The 20,735-nt window shown below is 40.0% G+C and overlaps 1 protein-coding gene and 1 long non-coding RNA gene across 16 annotated transcripts in view; one reads left to right on the forward strand and one right to left on the reverse strand.

The window, feature by feature from the left end:
- Positions 1 to 20,735, forward strand: part of RBMS3 (RNA binding motif single stranded interacting protein 3) — a 1,621,798-nt gene that overhangs the window by 1,067,462 nt on the left and 533,601 nt on the right. The window lies entirely within an intron of this gene.
- LOC145520519 (uncharacterized) lies at positions 1,535 to 7,500 on the reverse strand. Its single transcript, XR_014064538.1, has 3 exons — positions 4,849 to 7,500; positions 2,101 to 3,980; positions 1,535 to 1,992 (listed from the first exon to the last, which is right to left on the reverse strand). It is a non-coding gene; the product is annotated as an uncharacterized LOC145520519 (long non-coding RNA).

The following is a 20,735-nucleotide window of genomic DNA, read 5'->3' on the forward strand; positions in this document are numbered from 1 at the left end:
TTTATAATAATCCCTGGGCTTTGATGAGTTGTATTTCTAGTAACATTGCTCATTAATTTTTTTTTTTTCATTAACAAACAAAATCAAAATCACAAATCAGAAGAAGTATCAAATTGCTTCAGCATAAGACTAAATACCTCCTAACAACTCTGGGTTGTCTGATTTGAATGATATCATCAGTGATGCAAATTGATTTCGTATATAAAAATGAGGAACTCTGGGGAAAACTTTCCCATGCAAAACACGTTTTCATTTATCTGTTGTTTAAGGCTTTAGCTACATTGTTTGACTAGGAATGGATTTACTGGTGGGCCCATTGTGTCTAAGCTTCAGCTGTAAGCATCTCTCGGGATCTCAGAATTTGTATCATGTCAAGGCTTTTTCCTTTTCCGGGAAATATTTCTGAAGTTATTTGAATATATCAGTGGCTCATGTATTTTTCATGTCTGGGAATCCATACTCTTTTAAGGGTGGCATTCATTTTTCATGAAATCTAAATGGTCTCTCTTGCTTGACTCAGGTTTTACTGGAAAATTGGAATGCTTCTTGTAACATGTGCTCTTTGCTGTTTCTCTAATCCAGTCGTTTTTATAATACCAACATCAAGAAATATGTTAGATACAAGATCATTCTAAACATTGCCCCCGTTTCTCATACAAATGCAATGTATACTAATTTTCAGGACATTTAAATGCTGCAGGTATATCCTGACTTAGTTGGAGAATGGTCAGATTCAATTCATCAGTCAAAGAAAAAACAGCATTCCTTTTCTCCTATAAACTCACAAATGCCCTAGGAATTTAGCTACTACAAGACAAAAAGTGGTAAGACAACATTTCTATCATCTAATAGCTCAATTTCTAGTTGAAAATGAAACTACCAAGAAAACCAAGAAACTAATCTTAATATATGTGTTAGGATCTGTAAGTATATCAGCCTAATATATGTGAGAGTATAGCAGAAATGGCTACAGTATAGGAATCTACAAAATATGGTGAGAGGAGAATATGGGGATTCCCTTTTGGAGAATGAAGTTTGAAAAGGCAGAATGAATGGGCATGGAAAGGTTGATGTTCAGGAGGAAGAATTTCAGAATGTAACTGAGCAAACTCACATACCAGAAATAGAAAAATGCCCCAGTAAGGGTATCATTAGAAGGAAAGAAGGCGTCAGGATTTTGGAGGCATTTTTAGAGTTATCCTGAATATTTTGAGCTTAATTCTCTACGTAACTGTTGCTTTTTTTTTTTTTTTTTTGACAGAAATGATATGATTTTATCTTGAGTTCTAGTTATTTTGCCAAAGCAAGTGAAACCGAGTTCCAACGGGGAGGAAACGGGAGGCAGAGAGAAAACAATGCAGATTGGAAATACATCGATGACCAGGAAAGTGAGGGAGGTCCTCCAGGCACTGGTAGAGAAATGGAAAGGGAGGTGCCATGAGTTTTCAAAGGTAGAATTAGATATGTCCTATGAAGGTGAAAGGACATGGGCAATGAAATTCACATATTGAACTGTTGTGGTTAGGGAGGAGGGCCGTGTCAATGACTGAGGCAGGACGTCCAGAAGGAGGATGAGTGAGTCTCGGGGAGCAGTGCTGAGTTTATGTATCAGGTGCCCTGATCTAGAGGTCCTGGGGTAGCATTCCTGGGGGAGAGGTCAAGGCAGAGCCACAAGGAAGCTCAGAGTTGCTATGGTTACCATAACCAAGGGAGTGCATAACGACACCACAGGGTCCTTGTAGGGGAGGAGATGGAGTGGGGGGCCTGATGTCAGTAGCTAAAAACTGAACCTTGGATGATGTCTGTGTACAGAGTTGGGCCACGACTGTGAGTAACTCTTCACTCTCATCCTGTGGGAAGCATATGTGTGTAAGAAGCATTAGACTGTTAATTATATTGCTTCCAGACACACCTGACTGATTCCCAAAGTCTTTGGGGTAAAAATACCTATAGGAACAGGCTTCCCTGGTGGTTCAACAGTAAAGAATCCATCTGCAGTGCAGGAGCCACAGGAGACATGGGTTCGATCCCTGGGTCAGGAAGATCCCCTGGAGGAGGGCATGGCAACCCACTCCAGTATTCTTGCCTGGAGAATCCCACGGACAGAGGAGCCCGGCGGGCTACAGTCCATGGGGTCACAAAAGAGGCGGACACTACTGAAGCAACTAGCACACACACAGTCATCTGTAGGAACGATCAGAGAACATTGAGGCACTCACCTCAGGCAGTCAGTTATATTGATTGAGCCCCTCTCAAAAAGGCAGATGCTTTACAGACAAGTGAGTCCTGCAAACCGCAGTGGATCCCATGACATGTCTGATCCATGGAGTGGTCTATATGAGGGGGACCCTCCACTAGGCAAAGGTGTGCTCAACGGTGCAGGCATCTCTTGTCAGTAGACAATACTGGGAACAACAAAAGGGTTGATTGCTAACCTGGAGAAACTGTATTCTTGTACGGTAATGACAAGGTTTGAAGAGGAAGAGGATGTAGCTGAAATGGATTGTTATAGGGTGTCCATACTCAGTTCTCTCTTAATTGTGGAGTTCTTGATCTGGACAAATGCTGTGGGTGTGCTTCTCTGAACCCCTAAGACTCCTATCCACATTATCCTCTAACTGCTTGTTTAATTGCCTCTGTCTCTCTCCAAAGAGACCTTTTCAGTCAATGAAGACAGGACCTGTGTAATCTAGAAAATGTTATCTTTGGAGCAGGGAATTGCAGAGGAATATGTCATTGTTTATTGGAAATACTTGAAAAAAATATTAGAACATGTCTCTGTTTTACAGTCAACTTTTTGTGTGTGTTTTATAATGTACATATCAGTATAATTTTGCAAATGCTCATTTCAAGCACATAAATGTATAAATATTGAGTTTATTATTCCATGATATTTTTATTCATAATCATATGGACATAAAAAGTAGTTTTGGAGAGTACTTGTCTTAAACATAAGAAGCACTGATAAATTTGGAAGGAGAAAATGGGGGGAGGAAAGGAGAGGAGAAAGGGAGGAACCACCTGGGAACATCACTGGAGGAAGGATAGGTAAGGATGATTTTATGAGAGGTAGCTCTTTTGTCTTGAGACTCATGTGAAATAGTTCGGGTGATCATGTAGTCTAAGACTCCAGGGGCCTTTTCTGGCCGCAGTGTTTTGAGCCTGTGGGTGGCAGTGATAGCCAAAACTCAATTTTCACCAAGCACATGGTGGGGTGGGGGTTAACCTAAAACTAAACCTTTGTTACAGAGAGGTACTGCTGCCACTTCCTTGTTTGGGGAAAAAATACTACTTTAATGATATTTTTGAGTCATATTTAGAGTATTTTGTTTTTCAGAGAAATGGCCCCTAAAATAATTACAGACAGAAACTCCTTAAAATTGGAAGTGAGAGTGCAATTGCATTTATGGAAGATAGTTTATAGTCATTGATATGTGCAAGCAAGTTGCTGAAGTTGGGAGGAAGGTCGTTGTGACATTCAAGGAGTTGATGGGGCCAGACACCAGAGCAGCACTGAAGTATTGATTCAAATAGCCAAGAATTGGAGCAGGTGTAATGTTGGAAAAATGGACTGATCCTAAAAGTATTTGTGGAGAAATAGTAGGAAAGATACCAGGAGTTTGAAGACCATTGGGAACATGGAGGTGTGTTGGTTATAAAATGTTATGATGTGAGATTCCAGTTGGAGATTTGAGGTAGGAGGGAAGCCATTCAGAGTTAGGAGCAACAAGGACTCCCCACTAACACATCCAATGAGAGAAGGGGTGGTGGGGGAAACACATTTGGGGGGGCCACAAAGACCCTGCATCCCCAGGATGATTCGGTTAATGATTGGAAAGATACAAAGTAAAGCAATTTGCAGTGATAGTTCACATCCACCCAAGTTGCAGACGTAACTTGCAGGCCCTCCCATGCTGGACGCTGTGAAGCTGATTCACCCCTTCTTTGTTGTGCTCAGTCATGTCTGACTCTTTGCTACACTATGGACTGTAGCCCACCAGGCTCCTCGGTCCAAGGGGTTTTTCAGGCAACAGTATCAGAGTGGGTTGCTGCTGCTGCTGCGTCGCGTCAGTCGTGTCTGACTCTGCGTGACCCCATAGACGGCAGCCCAGCAGGCTCCCCCGTCCCTGGGATTCTCCAGGCAAGAGTACTGGAGTGGGTTGCCATTTCCTTCTCCAGGGCATGAAAGTGAAAGTGAAAGTGGAGTCGCTCAGTCGTGTCCGACTCAGTGACCCCATGGACTGCAGCCCCCCAGGCTCCTCCGTTCATGGGATTTTCCAGGCAAGAGTACTGGAGTGGGGTGCCATTGCCTTCTCCACAGAGTGGGTTAGGACCATGCTAATTTGGTAGTATCTTTTAAAAAGTCAATATGAAAGAGCAATCAGAGATGTACTAGGATGTTAGTGATTCTAGTGAGACATTGTCCCAAATATTGTGTTCAGACATATTTTTAAAGATGTTTTGTATGATGATGCTTAGCACCCCTTTATTCTCTCTATGAGAGCAAATATAGGAAAACTCTGATTCTAGTGTACATCTACTACTGTTCTATGGCCATTGTTGAGAGGACTAAACTGTGGCACACCATGGGATTGTTTATTAGAGGAAGTTAAATGAATATGGAAGAATGTAAAATCATGAGTATGGTAAATATGGGGCTATGAAAGATTTGCTCATGGTTGGGCTTCCCCTGTGGCTCAGCAGTAAGGAATCTGTCTGCAATGCAAGAGACATAGGAGATGTAGGTTGAGTCCCTGGGTTGGAAGGATACCCTGGAGAAGGGCATGGCAACCCACTCCAGTATTCTTGCCAGGAAAATCCTATTGACAGAGAACCCTGGTGGGCTACAGCCTACAGGGCTGGTTACAAAGAATCAGACGTGACTGAAGTGACGGAGCATGGCATGGCACATTGCTCATGTTTATGTCTGGGGTGGGGCCACAGTGCCTGGTGTGAACAGTGCCCACTTGGTCGCCTTGTGACCTGTGGTCCGTCTTTCAACTCTGCTGGGTGCCTCAGGTCCCCCATCTATAAAATGATAACAGTGATAGGGCCTGCCTTGATAATCGAATGTGCTTTCCTTGTGACTCAGCTGGTAAAGAGCCCACCTGCAATGCGGGAGACCTGGGTTCGATCCCTGGGTTGGGAAGATCCCCTGGAGAAGGGTAAGGCTACCCACTCCAGTATTCTGGCCTGGAGAATTCCATGGACTATATGGGATCACAAAGAGTTGGACATGACCAAGCAACTTCCACTTTTCACTTTGATAAATGAGTTAATACATGGATAATGTTCAACAATACCTCATATTGACTGTTTCCATAAAACACTGTGAATATTAAGCAAAAAAAAGTTTGTATTAAGGTGATAAATTATTATTAACTTTACACTTCTCCAAATGTGTTTCTCTTTTCAGGCAAAAACTAAAACAAACAAAAAAAAATAAGCAAAAACAACTCTTGGAAAAATTAAAGTGGTTTCAGTTATATTTCCAATATTGTGACTCTTTCTGTGATTTCTGTGTAGTGTGTAACTATGCTTGTTTATTTTTGCAAAATAACGTTAGCTGAAAATAACTGAATACAGAGAGAATGTTACTCTTTGCTTCTTTAATGAAAAGGTAAAAGAGAGTTCTTTTGACCATTGCTTTCTTAAGGAAAGAAATTGAAAGGTGTCTGAGGTGACTTTTAAATTTAATTATTATTATTTTTACTTTTGGCTCTGGTGGGTGTTCATTGCAGCGTGCAGGCTTTCTCCAGTTGCAGTGCAAGGTGGCTGCTCTCGTTGAGGCGTGCAGACTCAGCAGTTGCTCTGTGGCATTGGGATCTTAGTTCCCTGACCAGGGTTTGAACCTGTATCCTCTGCACTGCAAGGCAAATGCTTAACCACTGGACCACCAGGGAAGTCCTGGGGTGGCTTTTTTTTTAAACAAATCACTAAGGGCCTTGAGCCTGTTGTTAGAAAATGAAAATTGGATTTGGTCTTCTTGGAGACACTTGCTTTTGAATCATTTGCAGTGTGGCCTCCCGACTCAGGCTATGCAATCAAAACCAAGTATTATGAAGACAGGATTTATTGATTTTGTTTTTAAAGATATGATATGAATCCAGTTTTTCATGAACTGATGAAAGCAAGGTATGAGATGGTGTATGCACTAGTTTCCTTAGAGGTGAAAAGAAAAGGCATCAAAATTAATCTTGAGATATTAACCCAATTTTAGACACTTCCTGTATCTTAGCATCTGAAAGGTTGTTGTTCCCTTCCACACTGCGTCACCCCCCACCCCAGGTTCTTTAAGTCTGTAAGCAGGCAGGCCCAGATAAGCACACTCACTCTCTTCTGGAAGGGGTCTCGGGGAAATCTTTCAACATAACCTCTCATTTTCAGGATTGTTCTTTCTTGGGTGGTGGCTGCAGCAGCTTTCATTCTGTATAATATGGCAGCATAAAACAAAACAGTCACCAGCAGGCCCAAATGACCAGAAATTGATGAACAAAGCAGGCTGCAGCTCCAGATGGAGAGTAATGAAAAACAGACCACAGTTCACTCAGCCACTCAAACACCAGGACCCAATAAGAGCTATTGTACAAGTCACAGAGATTTGCATGGCTTTGTTTTTTTTTTTTTCCCCATGTGTTTTCCTCCTGGGTCCAGTGTATTTGCTAATTTAAAAAAGTCAAGGGAAATGAAATGAAAGAAGCCATTGAAAATAAGGTGTAAATCTTCCATGAATTGATTTGTCTCTGCCTTTTCCTGCTTTTTAAGTTTGGCTTCCTCTATGCCATCCCCCACCCCCACCAGCCATTTTTTTCCTGACAGGCTAAGTGTTTAGAGCAGAGGGAATGAGTAATGGATATTCCATAGAAAGTTTCCATGCTTAATAGCCAAAGGATATAAGAGCCGTGAGAGTGTGCCAAGCATACCGACTTCTAAGAGCCTGAAATACTCCCTTCTTGTCTTTGTTGTCACAGGCTGGTTGAATTATATTTATGGAAGATTATGTTGCCTTTACCATTTCATTGGACCCCTAAAATCAAAGTTGAAGACAATAATCCAAAAGTTCTGAAATCATCCATGAAGTTTGTTCATTCTTTATTAAATGAAACCATAAATTATTGTTCTTCTCTAAAAGAAATAATTCTGCATACTCGATTCATTTGTACAGAGAAGGATAGAACCCACCTAGATTGTTTCCCGGAGAGGTGTAAATAAATCCATTTAGCAGTTCTAGATTCATAACTGTGTTACCCGCTTTTTAAACGTATTCCTGGGGACTTCTCTGGCAGTCCAGTGGTTAAGACTTCATCCTCCAATGCAGGGGGTGTGGGTTCAATTCCTGGTCAAGGCGGTAAGATCCCACATGCCTTATGGCCAAAAAGCCAAAACATAAAACAGAAGCAATATTGTAACAGATTCAATAAAGGCTTAAAAATGATCCACATAGAAAAATCTTTAAAAATGTTGAAAAATTAAAAAAAAATGAATATAAAAGTATTTCTGGGTAACTAAGTAGGAGGCAGTATACATAAACAAAGTTGGAATTAATCCATTTTATTTATTATTTAATTTTCTCCCTTACTTACTGACGGGGAATATTTATATAGCAAGTAGGGAAAGTGTAGATTTGTATTACACCCCATGAACCCGGATGAGGGAATAGATGCTCTATTTTGTCATATTTTTATGTAGCCTTGATCTCAGGTAGCCTCAGCCTGCTTGGAGTGGGGTTTTGGTTCCCAGCCAGAGATTCAGTCCAGGTCATGGCTATGAGAGTGCTGAATCTTAGCCACTAGACCAGTGGTCAGTGACAAGGCCCTGACTCTTTGAGTTTGCAGAAAAGAATTCCCACAAAGATGGAAAGTAGTGAAGCAAATAAAGTATTTATTAGACAGAAAAAAAAAAAAATCCACGAGTATGGTACATGCGGGTAGACACACACGTCTATCCAGTCTCCATGGGCAGACTCAGAGGGTCTGTGCCCTTGCAGTGGTTTAAATTACTTTTATGGGGCATTTCTTCCAGTTTTCCTTTTGATTTGCCTGGTTCAAAGTCCGTATTAGGTATGTTCCAGGGTTCTCCCATGTGTGTGCACGCATCTTTTAGCCAAAATAGATACTACCACAGAGGCCTCTTAGAATCACTCCCCTTTGACTTCCAAGGAGCCTACTGTGCGTGTCATCGGGGAAGTCTCCTGATTTCTGGAATGAGAAATGTGTGGTTTGGGCAAGGTCCATCCTCCACTCTTAGTTGTCCTGCTATTCTCATTTTGGAGTTTCTGTCCATGGGGAATGAATCTCCAGTCACTTTACTTGGGTTGGGGGTGAGAGGGCGTGTGCCTCCTGCCTCAGTCTCTGCAGGGTATGCAGTAGCCCCTACCTAGGGACCCATCCTAGTAAGCGACACTGACACGCACTTGGGTCTTTTCCAGAAAAGAGCATACCTACTTCAGGCTGGTCCACCGGGAAACTTAACAAGAAAAGGCAGAAGCTCAACACCATGCAAAGCCTCTTTTCTAGGACCTGTTGTTTCCCCAGTTCAGGGCAAACTAAAGTAAATGCTGTGAAATTTATGAGTCTGAGGAGTTACATCTTGAGAGTCACAGGCTTCTTCCTTGGGGAGAGACCACAGTCTCTAGAGCAAGGAGCCCAAGAAGCAAAGTGACTTGAAAAACACATTTATTTCATTTTCAAATATTGGGATTAGATTACCAAAAAAAGATGAAAACACTTCTGTTTAGACAACCGCATTTCCCATGTCGCTTCGGGATATGAAGTATGCGATTTGTTTCCCCTGCACTTCTTTTGTGAATTTTACTCTCATCTAGTCCAGTATTAATTTTACAGCCAGGCACAGGTGCTCAATCTATAAACATATATTGGCTTCCTTTGGTATTGATATTGAGTTTGGTTTTCATTTCAGAAAAATTTAGTGTAGGAACTCTGGTATTTTCCGTCAGAACTTTCCTGTAGGAACCTTTTCATCAGTATGGGAAATTTTCATCCTGGGCTTCTTTTGAGAGAATTCCAGCGTTTATCATCTTATAGCCAGAGTTAAGAGATGACGCTGAGTTTGAGGATAAGTGGTCGCCATGTGTTGTTTCCAGCTTAGCCAGACAACTGAAGCTAAAGACACTTCTCCTGTCAAAGAATCCTTCCAGGGAACTTCCCTGGTGGTCCAGTTGTTAAGATGCCAGGCTTTCAATGCAGGGACCATGGGTTCCATCCCTGGCTGAGGAACTAAGATCCTGTATGCCACCCTGAGACCAAAAAAAAAGACTGAAGATAATCATTCCAATCTTGCTATTCTCAGTTCAGTATATTTAGTACTTTACAGGGTGCTTTTATGAAAATGATGATGATGTGATGGTGCTGTGTTAACTCTGAGAACTCTGTGTGACAAATGTAAAGCAAAATATCTGCTCATGTTCTGGGAGTCCTACAACTGCACATTTTTCTGTAAGAGCCTTATAGCTCTATGTTCACTAAGTATTTGCTTATAATCACCATGATTATATATATTGGGCAAAAGAAATCTCTCCACCAACACTAATAGGTAACATTGCTGTTTTGAAGTATACATTTGTATTTGGTATCATTTAGTATCCTTACCTATCTCCCTATCTGTTTTGCATATAAAGAAATTATCTTATTGGAAAAATATAAATAATTTGCATGCAGTTTAAAATGGCTTAAAAATAAAATGGTAGCCTATATGGGAAAGGAATTTGAAAAATAATAGATACATGTATATGTATAACTGAATCAGTCAGCTGAAACTAACAAAACACTGTTAATCACCTATACTTCAATATAAAATAAAAATCAGGAGTTTTCCCTGGTGGTCCAGTGGCTAAGACCATGCTGCCAATGCAGGGAGCCTGGGTTTGATCCCTGGTCAGGGAAGCAGATCCCAATTGCCACAACTAAGTGTTTGCATGCTGCAATTAAAGATTCTGTGTGCTGCAACTAAGACCCAGCACAGCCACATAAATAATAAAATAAATACATACACACATACATAGATAAAATAAAAATTAAGAAGTAAAATGGTAGAGACTTTGCTTTCAGCCATAATCTGAACATGACTGTCACAAACCCACATCTTACAATTTCACAGAAATCCTTTTGTTGAGATATCCTGTTTGTTCTCCTGCTCCTGTCTTTCAGTTCCCGGTGTTTAGAGTTTGATGTATATTGAGAGATATATAAAATGCTCATTCTTCTTACCTCTGCTAGTGTGTCAGTGGTTTCCTCCATAATTCACCTTCCCAGGAAGTCCTTAGTAGACTCTCTCCATTCTGTTTATACACTTTACAAGCCCACCTCCCCTTAGCACCATCTGTGAGCAAAGATATTATACTCCTTTATCTCTTGGGCTTTTGTGATTAGTGGGTATCTTCATCTCGATTATAAACTCCTCAGGCTTCTTGTGGACCTTACTTTCTGCTGCCAAAGTGTTGATGAAATGGGACAGTTCAGAGTGGTCTTAGATTCCAGGGGCTTAATCTTTCTCTCTGGGAGCCTTTGATATCACATTAATGGAAAGAATGAACATGGTTGAGTATGTATTCCACAGGCCTGTAAAGATACCAAGGGTACCAGAGACATAACATACACATGTCCTCCAGTTACTCTTTAAAAGTAAGCCTTTAATTCCCCTCCTAGGCATATACACAGAGAAAACCATCATGTAAAAATACACATGCATCCTAATCCGTTGTGGCACTATTTACAGTAACCATTACTTGGAAGCAACCTAAATGTCCACTGAGAGAAGAATGGATGAAGGAGATGTGCTGCATATACACAAGAGAATATTACTCAGTCATAAAAAGAAATGAAATTGGGTCATTTGCAGCAATGTGGACGGACCTAGAGACTGTCATACAGAGTGAAGTAAATCAGAAAGAGAAAAAAATATTACATATTAACTCGTATATATGGAATCTAGAAAAATGGTATAGATGAGCCTGTGTGCAAAATAGAAATAGAGACACAGACGTAGAAAACAAACACACGGATATCAAGGAGGGAAAGGCAGGGTAGAAAGAGTTTGGAGATTGAGATTGACATATATATATATATGTGATAAACCGCTGCTGCTGCTGCTGCTAAGTCGCTTCAGTCGTGTCCGGCTCTGTGCGACCCCATAGACGGCAGCCCACCAGGCTCCCCCGTCCCTGGGAGTCTCCAGGCAAGAATACTGGAGTGGGTTGCCATTTCCTTCTCCAATGCATGCATGCATGCATGCTAAGTCACATCAGTCATGCCCGACTCTGTGCAACCCCATAGACGGCAGCCCACCAGGCTCCCCCGTCCCTGGGAGTCTCCAGGCAAGAACACTGGAGTGGGATGCCATTACCTTCTCCCTGTAATAAAATAGTATATATACAATAAACAACTAAAGAGAACCTACTGCATAGCACAGGAAGCCCTTACTCAGTGCTCTGTGGGGACCTAAATGGGAAGAAAATCCAAAAAGGAGTGGATATGTGTATATATGCAGCTGATTCACTTTGCTGTACAGCAGAAGCTAACACAACAATGTAAAGTAAATATACTCCAATAAAAATTAATTTTAAAAAAGTAACCTTTTATAACTGAGAATGTTTTTGGTGTGTAATTATCCTTTGGACTAGTTTGAAGTGATCTATTCTCATTCATCAATGATTTTATAAATATAGATTTTAAATAATTATGAAATGTAATGATGTAGAATGGACAACTATGATAACTGTGTATGTCCAGTTTACTAAAATTCATGTAAACTTGTACCATATAAATATCCTTTCAAATATAGGACTTCAAAATATATGGATTTTTTTTCCCCTCAAATAACCCACTTAGTCCTTCAAGGGATTATCACATGAAGTCTACACTGAGAAAATTTCAAAGTAACAATCTTCGTTTTCTTGGAGAAGTTACATAATGCTTCTAAACATCTGTTTCCTTAACTGTCAAATGAGGTTATTTATGAAGTGAAGTGAAGTGAAAGTCGCTCAGGCAAGTGAAAGTTGCTCAGTCGTGTACGATTCTTTTCGACCCCATGGACTATACAGTCCTTGGAATTCTCCAGGCCAGAATACTGGAGTGGGGAGCCTTTCCCTTCTCCAGGGGATCATCCCAACCCAGGGATGGAACCCAGGTCTCGATTCTTTACCAGCTGAGCCACAAGGGAGGTTATTTATACCTATGATGAAAAAAGTATTTTCAAAATCATACAGAACCCTGTTTGTGATGTGTCTGGCAGTTCTGTGACCTTGGAGTTGGATTTTTTCTCATAGAACCATATTGTCAAGAGTGCTTACTTATCTTACATTAAAACAGTTCTGCATACTTTTGAACTGTTCAAAGAATGTGTGTTTCACGAATTGACATGTGTCTATTGAGATTGGCATTTTTTAATTTAATTTTATTTTTTTAATTAATTGAAGTGTGGTTGATTTACAATGTTGTGTTAATTTCTGCTGTATATTACAGTGACTCAGTTATACATATATATATATATATATATATATATTCTTTGTTATATTCTTTTCCATTGGAGTTTATCCCAGGATATTGAATTTAGTTCCCCTGTGCTACGCAGTAGGACCTGGTGGTTTACCCACGAGACTGGCTTTGTTTACAGCATAAAGTGTAAGTACTTAGAGGACTTTTTTTCATACTTTTTGATGATGGCTATATGATAGCCCTCAGGATTTTTCCAGGCCTATAAAGCTGATGTCTTTGAGGAAAAACTCATCCCGTCACAGTGGCAGGTGGTGGAATTCATTCTTAGTTGGCAGGTTCTGAAAGGAAAACAAAAGTGTGCCTTGTTCACGCTTTGTCATGATGTTCACTCTGTAGCATTGTTTTACAAGTTAAGAGGTGAAGGAAAAAAGCTAAAGATTCTTTCTTCCTTATCTTCCTTAGCTTTGAAACCATAGTAAAAGCATAGTTTGTTTACGGGATGGTGAACAGTCATTTGATTTGATGCTTGCCATTGTTCTTATTGACTTATTGGTTATTCATATCTTTCTTCAAATAGCTATTTTTCCTCTTCTTCAGTAAAGGAATGAGAGCTCTGGACTAGTAAAGAGAAAAATCTGTGCACGTGACTGAACAAAGTACAGAACTATAAAAACTGAAATTGAATTTGAAGGATGAATGTATCATTTGTTATGATTCTGTAAGTGAGCTCACATGTCTCTTTATCCATAAAATATTGGTGATAGAAGGTCTCTATTTCATAGGATCATTTTAAAAACCAGCTTGGTTTCCCCTGTGTGTTTTGAAATAGAAAATAGCAAGGTTTGCATTTAATTTGTACTACTTCTCTTAGAAAATGGCAGTTTAATTACTAGGCATCTGAATAGAGCTACTGGTTATTAAGCTGACATTAACCCTGGGTTGGAAGAAACCTGTATTCATGAAGCATCTATGGGACACCTTGTCTGTGCCGCTTTTGAAGATACAATTTCTCTCAAGAAGAAATAACAAAGCGCTTAAGCTGCAGATATAACAGCTGTTCACATCCTCGGGGCTTGTCCACTCTGGGAAAAGCAGGAGCTGAAACAAAAGATTTTAGAGAAGCCAGTGGTAAAAACCACACCAGGCTTTGGGCTTAAAGTTGATGTGAAAAGTAATGATGTTTGAGATTGTACTAAATGAAACCAAGTGGCAAAATTCCGGGAGACACATCCGCCCACATTTTTAACTCCTTACTACTCAAAAATATTTCATGAGACCAGGTTCTCCTGAGATATTTTTGAGTAATAGGGGTTAAAAACTAGAAAAATCTTTAATTTCATATATACAACATAAAGATTATGGCTAGTACTATATTTTTCATGGAGAAGCAAGTGATGAAATTAAGAATAATTTGACTATGGAAAGCTATTTGAATTTTATTTTTTAAATAAAACTTATATTATTTAAGGTGAACAGCATGGTGATGCAATAAACATGAATGCCGTGAAGTGATTGCTGTAGTCAAGCTAATTAATGTGTTACCTCATAGAGCTGTTCAGCCACGCAGTTGTGTCTGACTTTTGGCGACCCCACGGACTGTAGCACGTCAGGCTTTCCTGTCCTTCACCATGTCCTGGAGTTTGCTCAAACTCATCTCCACAGAGTTACCATTTGTCTGTGTGTGTGTGTGTGTGTGTGTGAGAGAGAGAGAGAGAGATGAGGGCACTTGAAATCCACTTTGTTAGCACATTTTCAAGATCCAGTTCTGCAGGATTAACTATTTTCATCATGCCTCCCATGAGATCTATAGACACAGTCAGCTTACAAAGCAACAATTTCGTACCCTTAGACCAGCTTGTCCTCATTCCCCCACATTTCTTCTCTCTGTTTCTCTATATTTGATTTTTAAGTTCCACATGTAGGTGATGCAGCATTTGTCTTTCTGTGTATGACTTATTTCATTTAGCATAATGTTCTCTGGATTCATCCATATTGTTACAAATGGCAGGATCTCCTTTCTTAAGGCTGAATAATATTTTGTTGTATGTATACACACACACACATGCATACACACACACACACATACACACACACCCCATATTTTCTTTATTCGTCTGTTGACAGACACTTAGGTTGTTTGCGTGTCTTGGCTGTTACGAATAATACTGCAGTTAACAAGGGGGTGCAAGTATGTCTTTGAGATACTGATTTCTTTTCCTTCAGACAACTACCCAAAAGAGGCCTTGTCGGGCTATATGGTATTTTTCTTTCTCGGTTTTTGAGGAACCTCCATAATATTTTTCCAGGATGGTGGCACCAGTTTACATTCCCATTAACAGTGCATGAGGGTTCCTTTTTGTCTACATACTTGTGAGCGTTTGGTATCTGTTTTGATAATAGTTGTCCTAACAGATAGCTTTCCACTCGACACTGTTGGTAAAGAACCCACCTGCCAAAGCAGGAGACATGAGAGACTTGGGTTCGATCCCTGTGTCGGGCAGATCCCCAGAGGAGGGCGTGACAGTCCACTCCAGTACTCTTGCCTGGAGGATCCCGTGGACAGAGGAGCCTGGTGGGCTGCAGTCTGTGGGGTTGCAGAGTCACACATGACTGAAGCGACTCAGCACATATGCACACACATCCTTACAGGTATGAGGTGACATTGTGGTTTTGACTTACATTTCCCTGATGATTAGTGATGTTGAACATCTTTTTACTATCTTTGGCCATTTGTATTAATATACTTTCTTTGGGAAAATATCTATTTGGATCCTTTACCCATTTGTTAATAGGGTTGTTTTTATTTGTTTATATGCTATTAAGTTGTATGAGTCCCTTATATATTTGGGATTGTTGTTGTTGTTTAGTCACTAAGCTGTGTCCGATTCTTTGTGACCCCATGGACTGTAGCCCACCAGGCTCCTCTGTCCATCGGATTTCTCAGGTAGGAATACTGGAGTGGGTTGCCATTTCCTTCTTCAGGAGATCTTCTAAACCCAGGAATCCAACCCACGTCTCCTGCATTGGCAGACAGATACTTTACTGCTGAGCCACCAGGGAAGTCATATATTTTGGATATTGACCTTTTATCAAATATAAGTTTTGCAAGTATTTTCTCCCAACTAACAGAAACCCTTAACAAACCAAAGATTCCCATGTGAAATTGAAATTTCCTTCAGTGTTACTCAATTTTTAAACATTGTTTTAAATCAAATACAAATAGCTTCAAGTGAAATATGTATGTGCATATATAACTTTCATATGATTAATATATTCATTAATATATAATTTATTTATTACATAAATTATTATATCTCTGTATTAATCAGAGGTTTTGTGTATGTGTAAGACAGTGGAAAATATTTATGAGATACTTGTATCCTGAGAGACTTTTAAGAGTCATCTTATAAAGACTTATATCTAAGTTTGTTGGGCTTCCCTGGTGGCTCAGATGGTGAACAATCTGTCTGCAGTGCAGGAGACTGGGTTTGATTCCTGGGTCGGGAAGATCCTCTGGAGAAGGGAATGGCTACCTGCTCCAGTATTCTTGCCTAGAGAATCCCATGGACAGAGAAGCCTGGCGGGCTACAGTTCATGGGGCCGCAAAGAGTCAGACATGACTGACTAACACTTGTAGTTTAATAGAACATAATTTCCTTAAAAGAAGCTTGAAGCAAAATCATCACCATTCTTTGTAACTAAGCATCTTCTGTGTTATATAAACTAAAGAAGTCCAGGGGAGGTTGTGCCCTAGAGAGTGGTTGACTGCTTTGCAATTTTCTTCTGTTGTGAGAAGATAATGTAAGACACGTAATAAGATATTAACATTGCATATATAATTATCAATTACAAACTTGGTCAAGCATTGATATAATGTGTATCTGTTAGGGTTAGGGTGAGGTCTGTGTAAAAGTTTAACATTTCTTCTTGCATCATCGCATTTCCATCTAGCATGTCCTATGAACATGGACTATTAGTACACATTGTACATTTTATTATGTTGTCCAAGTCAGCCTGTCTTTCCTCTATGTCTTTTTAAAGTTACTAATCTAGAGCTAGTTCTTTGGCTCTGCTTCTTGTTTCAGTAATTATTGGGCTGGTCAAAAATTTCATTTGGGTTTTTCTATAAGGTCTTATGAAAAAACCTGAGTGAACTTTTTGGCCAATCCAATATTTAAAAAAAAAATCATATAAAGGTTAACTTTCCAGATAAAACCGTTTTCCAGTTTACAGATAAAACAGTAAATGACCTTCAGTGGAAAACCAAAAGCCACTATGGCCCGTGTGCTGGTGAAAGTATCAGCCGTGAAGACAAACTAAAGGGCAGTTGATCTGTTTGGTGAGGAAGACAGATGGTTTCTCTATTAACCCCCAGTCTCTTATGGCATCAAGGGCTATCAGACCTATTGGCATTTGCTGACACTTTTATCTTGCGTATCCCACCTGAATTCCCTTAAGTTCAGGAAGCAAAGCCTTCAACCTGTTTCTACAAAGCTACCCACCAACCGATCAATTCCTAAACCAAGTAAAACAGGCTGAATGACCAAGACAGGAAAAAAAAAAGGGAAGTGGATCTCAGTGGGGTCAGGAATGGTGTCTTTGGTTTATTTTCCCAGGAGAGAAACCCGGCTTTACAAAGAAAGCTGGCAAATGAATTGATGAAACCCTGAAGAGTTCTCAGAGGTACAGTGAACAGTGACTGTGGAGGCAGGAAACATGTTTATACTAATATGCTGTGCAATTCAGCTTTGGTCGAGTAGTTGTTCAGTATCCCAGTGTCTAGAAATCTGTTAGAACATTCCTATAATTCATCAACAGGGCAGATCTGTCTAGTGAAGGATTGTTGTTTGGCTACAACATTGGTTAAAAGTATTTTGATGTGAATACTTTCCAGTGGTGCCTAAACCACTCTGCTGTTTTCATAAAAACAGCCCACTTCAGTCACTTGTGTACCTGCTTGGCCCCAGAAGGCATGCAGAGATTCAACTTTTAATAGCTTATGGAATGAGTATCAAGTAATTCCGAAAGTTACTAATATCTCCATTTTACTGCAGATGAAACAAACCTGGAGATGGTGGATAACTTGTGGACCGCTGTTGGCAGAATCCAATGATAGTCTGTCAAATCTTCACTCCTCACTATTTGCGATTCCTCCTGCAAAATAATCCCCATAAGTAAGACTAGCAGGGCATGGGGCTTCCCAGGTGATGCTAATGGTAAAGAACCTGCCTACCAGTATAGGAGATGTAGAGATGTGGGTTTGATCCCTGGGTTGGGAAGATCCCCTGGAGGAGGGTATGGCAACTTACTCCAGTATTCTTGCCTGGAGAATCCCATGGACAAAGGAGCCTGGCGGGCTACAGTCAGTCCATAAGGTTGCAAAGAGTGGGACATGACTGAAGCAATTTAGCATGCATGCAAGACTAGCAGGACAGATCCTGGATGGTAGTAATGATAAGCAGACAGAAGCACAGTGTTTTGAGTTTATGTGCGGGTGGAAAGTTTGAAAGAAACATGCTTTGGTTCTCACCTGCCCCTTCCACTCCATTATAACAATATTGATGGGGATTCTAGCTCTGTTGTATCACCTGACACAAATGTAAAAGAATGTGCAGTTTGTGCCCGGAAAGCATAGGGACCTTTTGAAAATATTTTGATCGTTTTGTTTCATTTAGAGCTATTTTCTTTTTTATATCTATATTTTGGGAATTATTTTCTGTTCACTTCAATTTTGCACTTAAGTGATATTGACCAATGTCGAGCCTTCCATCTGTGTTAACTTTAATGCGAGTAGCAGTTTAATCAGCTTTAAGTGGGAAATATCACAGAATTATGGATGGTGGTAGCCGGGCACAGTGTAGCTGATAATTTCTCCTACTGTCAGGATTCAGAATGAGGCATATGCTTCCTTACAGGGCCCCTGTGGAAGGGTTTCACAGCAGACGTTCTCTTTCATCTTGTTTAAGTTCTGTTTGACTGGACTCCCGTGTTTGCTCGGAAGAAGCCACTCCATTGCAATTACTTACCCAGACTCCATTCTTTTCTTTAAATAGCTTTCCCTTAATTTTGGAGAATGTTTTGGGGTCATTGTCTCCCTGAAGGATGAACCTGGGGGTAAATGACTGTTTTCTATTTGGATTCTAAAGGTCTGATCAAGTTTAATCAAAAAGGCTTTTAATATCTTGGATTTATCCATGATCAGTTCTTGCAGCAATATACCCATATTCCTGCTCAGGTCAGTTTTTCCTTTTTCAAGCTGGTTTTTCTCCAGAGATTCTTCCCTAGCGACATAGTTTCCTATTGTCTGAAGTCGCCTTTGAGTCTCTGACTGCACCCGAAGGTCGCTTCATCTCTCATTCTCTTGTGTTCTAAACAAACCTCGAGCGTCTGTGCCCTGTTTACTCAAAAGATACATGTTTATTTCCTCTCTTTAGAATCACCTGCTCAAATCTGAGTCTGAATTTTTCTAAGTCTTGGAGAGCAACTCTGTTTCTTTCTGGTCTAGTCCCCGAGGGTTATGTGTCTCAGGCCGAATGTTCTCCTTCCAAATGCAGACTTTAAATGTAGGTCCTACTTACTGGGACTGTTGAGAGAATCAATTTGCTTCTCCAGTACCACTGTCTGCATTTAGCCTGTTTTTGTGGCTGAGATTTTTGTAGGAAAAGTAGCCATTTCTTATTTGTAACCAAAATTAAGTCATTCTGAGGAAGGCCATGAATGTTTTGTGGGGATTCTTGTCAAGCTGAAGATTGTTATAATAGGCAGCCAGGAAGTCGCCTTGCCCTGGAAACGATAACGTCCAATGCTGGCACAGCATCTGTGTTCCTCCATAGTAACCAGTTGACTTGGCCATTGCCAGAGTTCCTTGAATGTTTTGGACAAACAATGAGAAAAAAAGGGAACGCTTTCTCATTTGGATTTCACTCAAGAGTTCAAGTGTTACCTGAAGCTCTGTGCTGCCAGCGGTTTCGTTCAGGCTTTGTTCTCTGAACAATTTGTAGATGATTGTGTTCAGAATTCCCAGCTGTCATTAGCTAACTGCACACGTGTGGAAACACAGGGGTTGTGACCTTCAGATCCACTCCAGAAATACAAAGTCAGTCTCCAAGTTTAGAGAGGAAATGCTTCCCTCTCTCCAGCCAGGAACTGGGGGGCTGATGCTCTGCCCAGGTCATACAGACGTTATCCCAACCAACAAGGAAGAAAATGACCTCCCGGGTAACACATGCGTCATTAAGACTTAACCGTGTCCTTGGTCCACGGCTTGGTGGCTTATGTAAAGCACGGAGACCGGTAGGATTCTTCTAAGCCTTAAAGCGTAGACCCAAACCAAGTGGAAATGAGTGATAATTGGTGAAATTATTGATCATTTATCTGTAAGAAGCAACCAAGAGAAAAATTAAAGGGGCCATAGAGATGCCTCATGTTTATCAGCCTTTTATAAAAGCAAAAGTTGTTTGTTTTATTCTTTGATGACTGTATTTCAAGAGTCACTAAATTTTCCAGTCCTTTCAGTAATATAAACTCGTTCTTGTCATTTTTTTCCTAAAGATGTGTTCTTCTAGGTATGCTAAACTAGACTCATGAATGTGTCAGCTTTGCTTTGTACTGCTGAAAATTTGGAAATAAATTAAATACTCTAAAATAAAGAATGACTAAACTCGGATTAAAGCAGTGGAGTATTTTACAACTGTTTGAAAAGATCATTGTTAACACTTTGTGGCATGGAAAACTAGCTGTAGTATGATGTGAAAAAGAAAAATAGAAAAACTTCTGTATGCTCTGCTACTAACCAGGTCAAAATATAATGCCTGGAGATTATCAAAGGTACATGTAACTATTGGTTGACATTTATGTCTTCTCTTCTGGATTGTAAATTCTTTTAAGGAGGCATCGTATTTTCCTACATCTGCAAAACTAAGACCTGGCATGTAATAAGGGCTCATAAGTATTTCTCAGTTAATGCGTTAAAGGATAGCCCCAATAAAGCAAATCATAAAATTGTATCTAAAATCTGAACATCATTCTGTAAAATTAATACATTCAAAAGGCTATGAACTTGAAGAAATCATGGAGCTGTGACTATGAAGATTCTTTGTATGGTGATATACTGATGTTTTAATCTCCTCTCTATATATTTTACTGTGCTATCTAGAAAAAAATGAGTCAAGCAGTGTCAGCATAACTTATCAGTTCTGAAATACAACAAGAAGAAAACATTCATTTATTCAATAATGAGAAAGTTTAAAGATGTGTATCTTTGTTGAAATTCAATTATATCTG

The sequence above is a fragment of the Giraffa tippelskirchi genome, chromosome 9 (genome assembly GCF_054371585.1).
Source record: "Giraffa tippelskirchi isolate mGirTip1 chromosome 9, T2T-mGirTip1v1.2.pri, whole genome shotgun sequence".
NCBI classification, from domain to species: domain Eukaryota; kingdom Metazoa; phylum Chordata; class Mammalia; order Artiodactyla; family Giraffidae; genus Giraffa; species Giraffa tippelskirchi.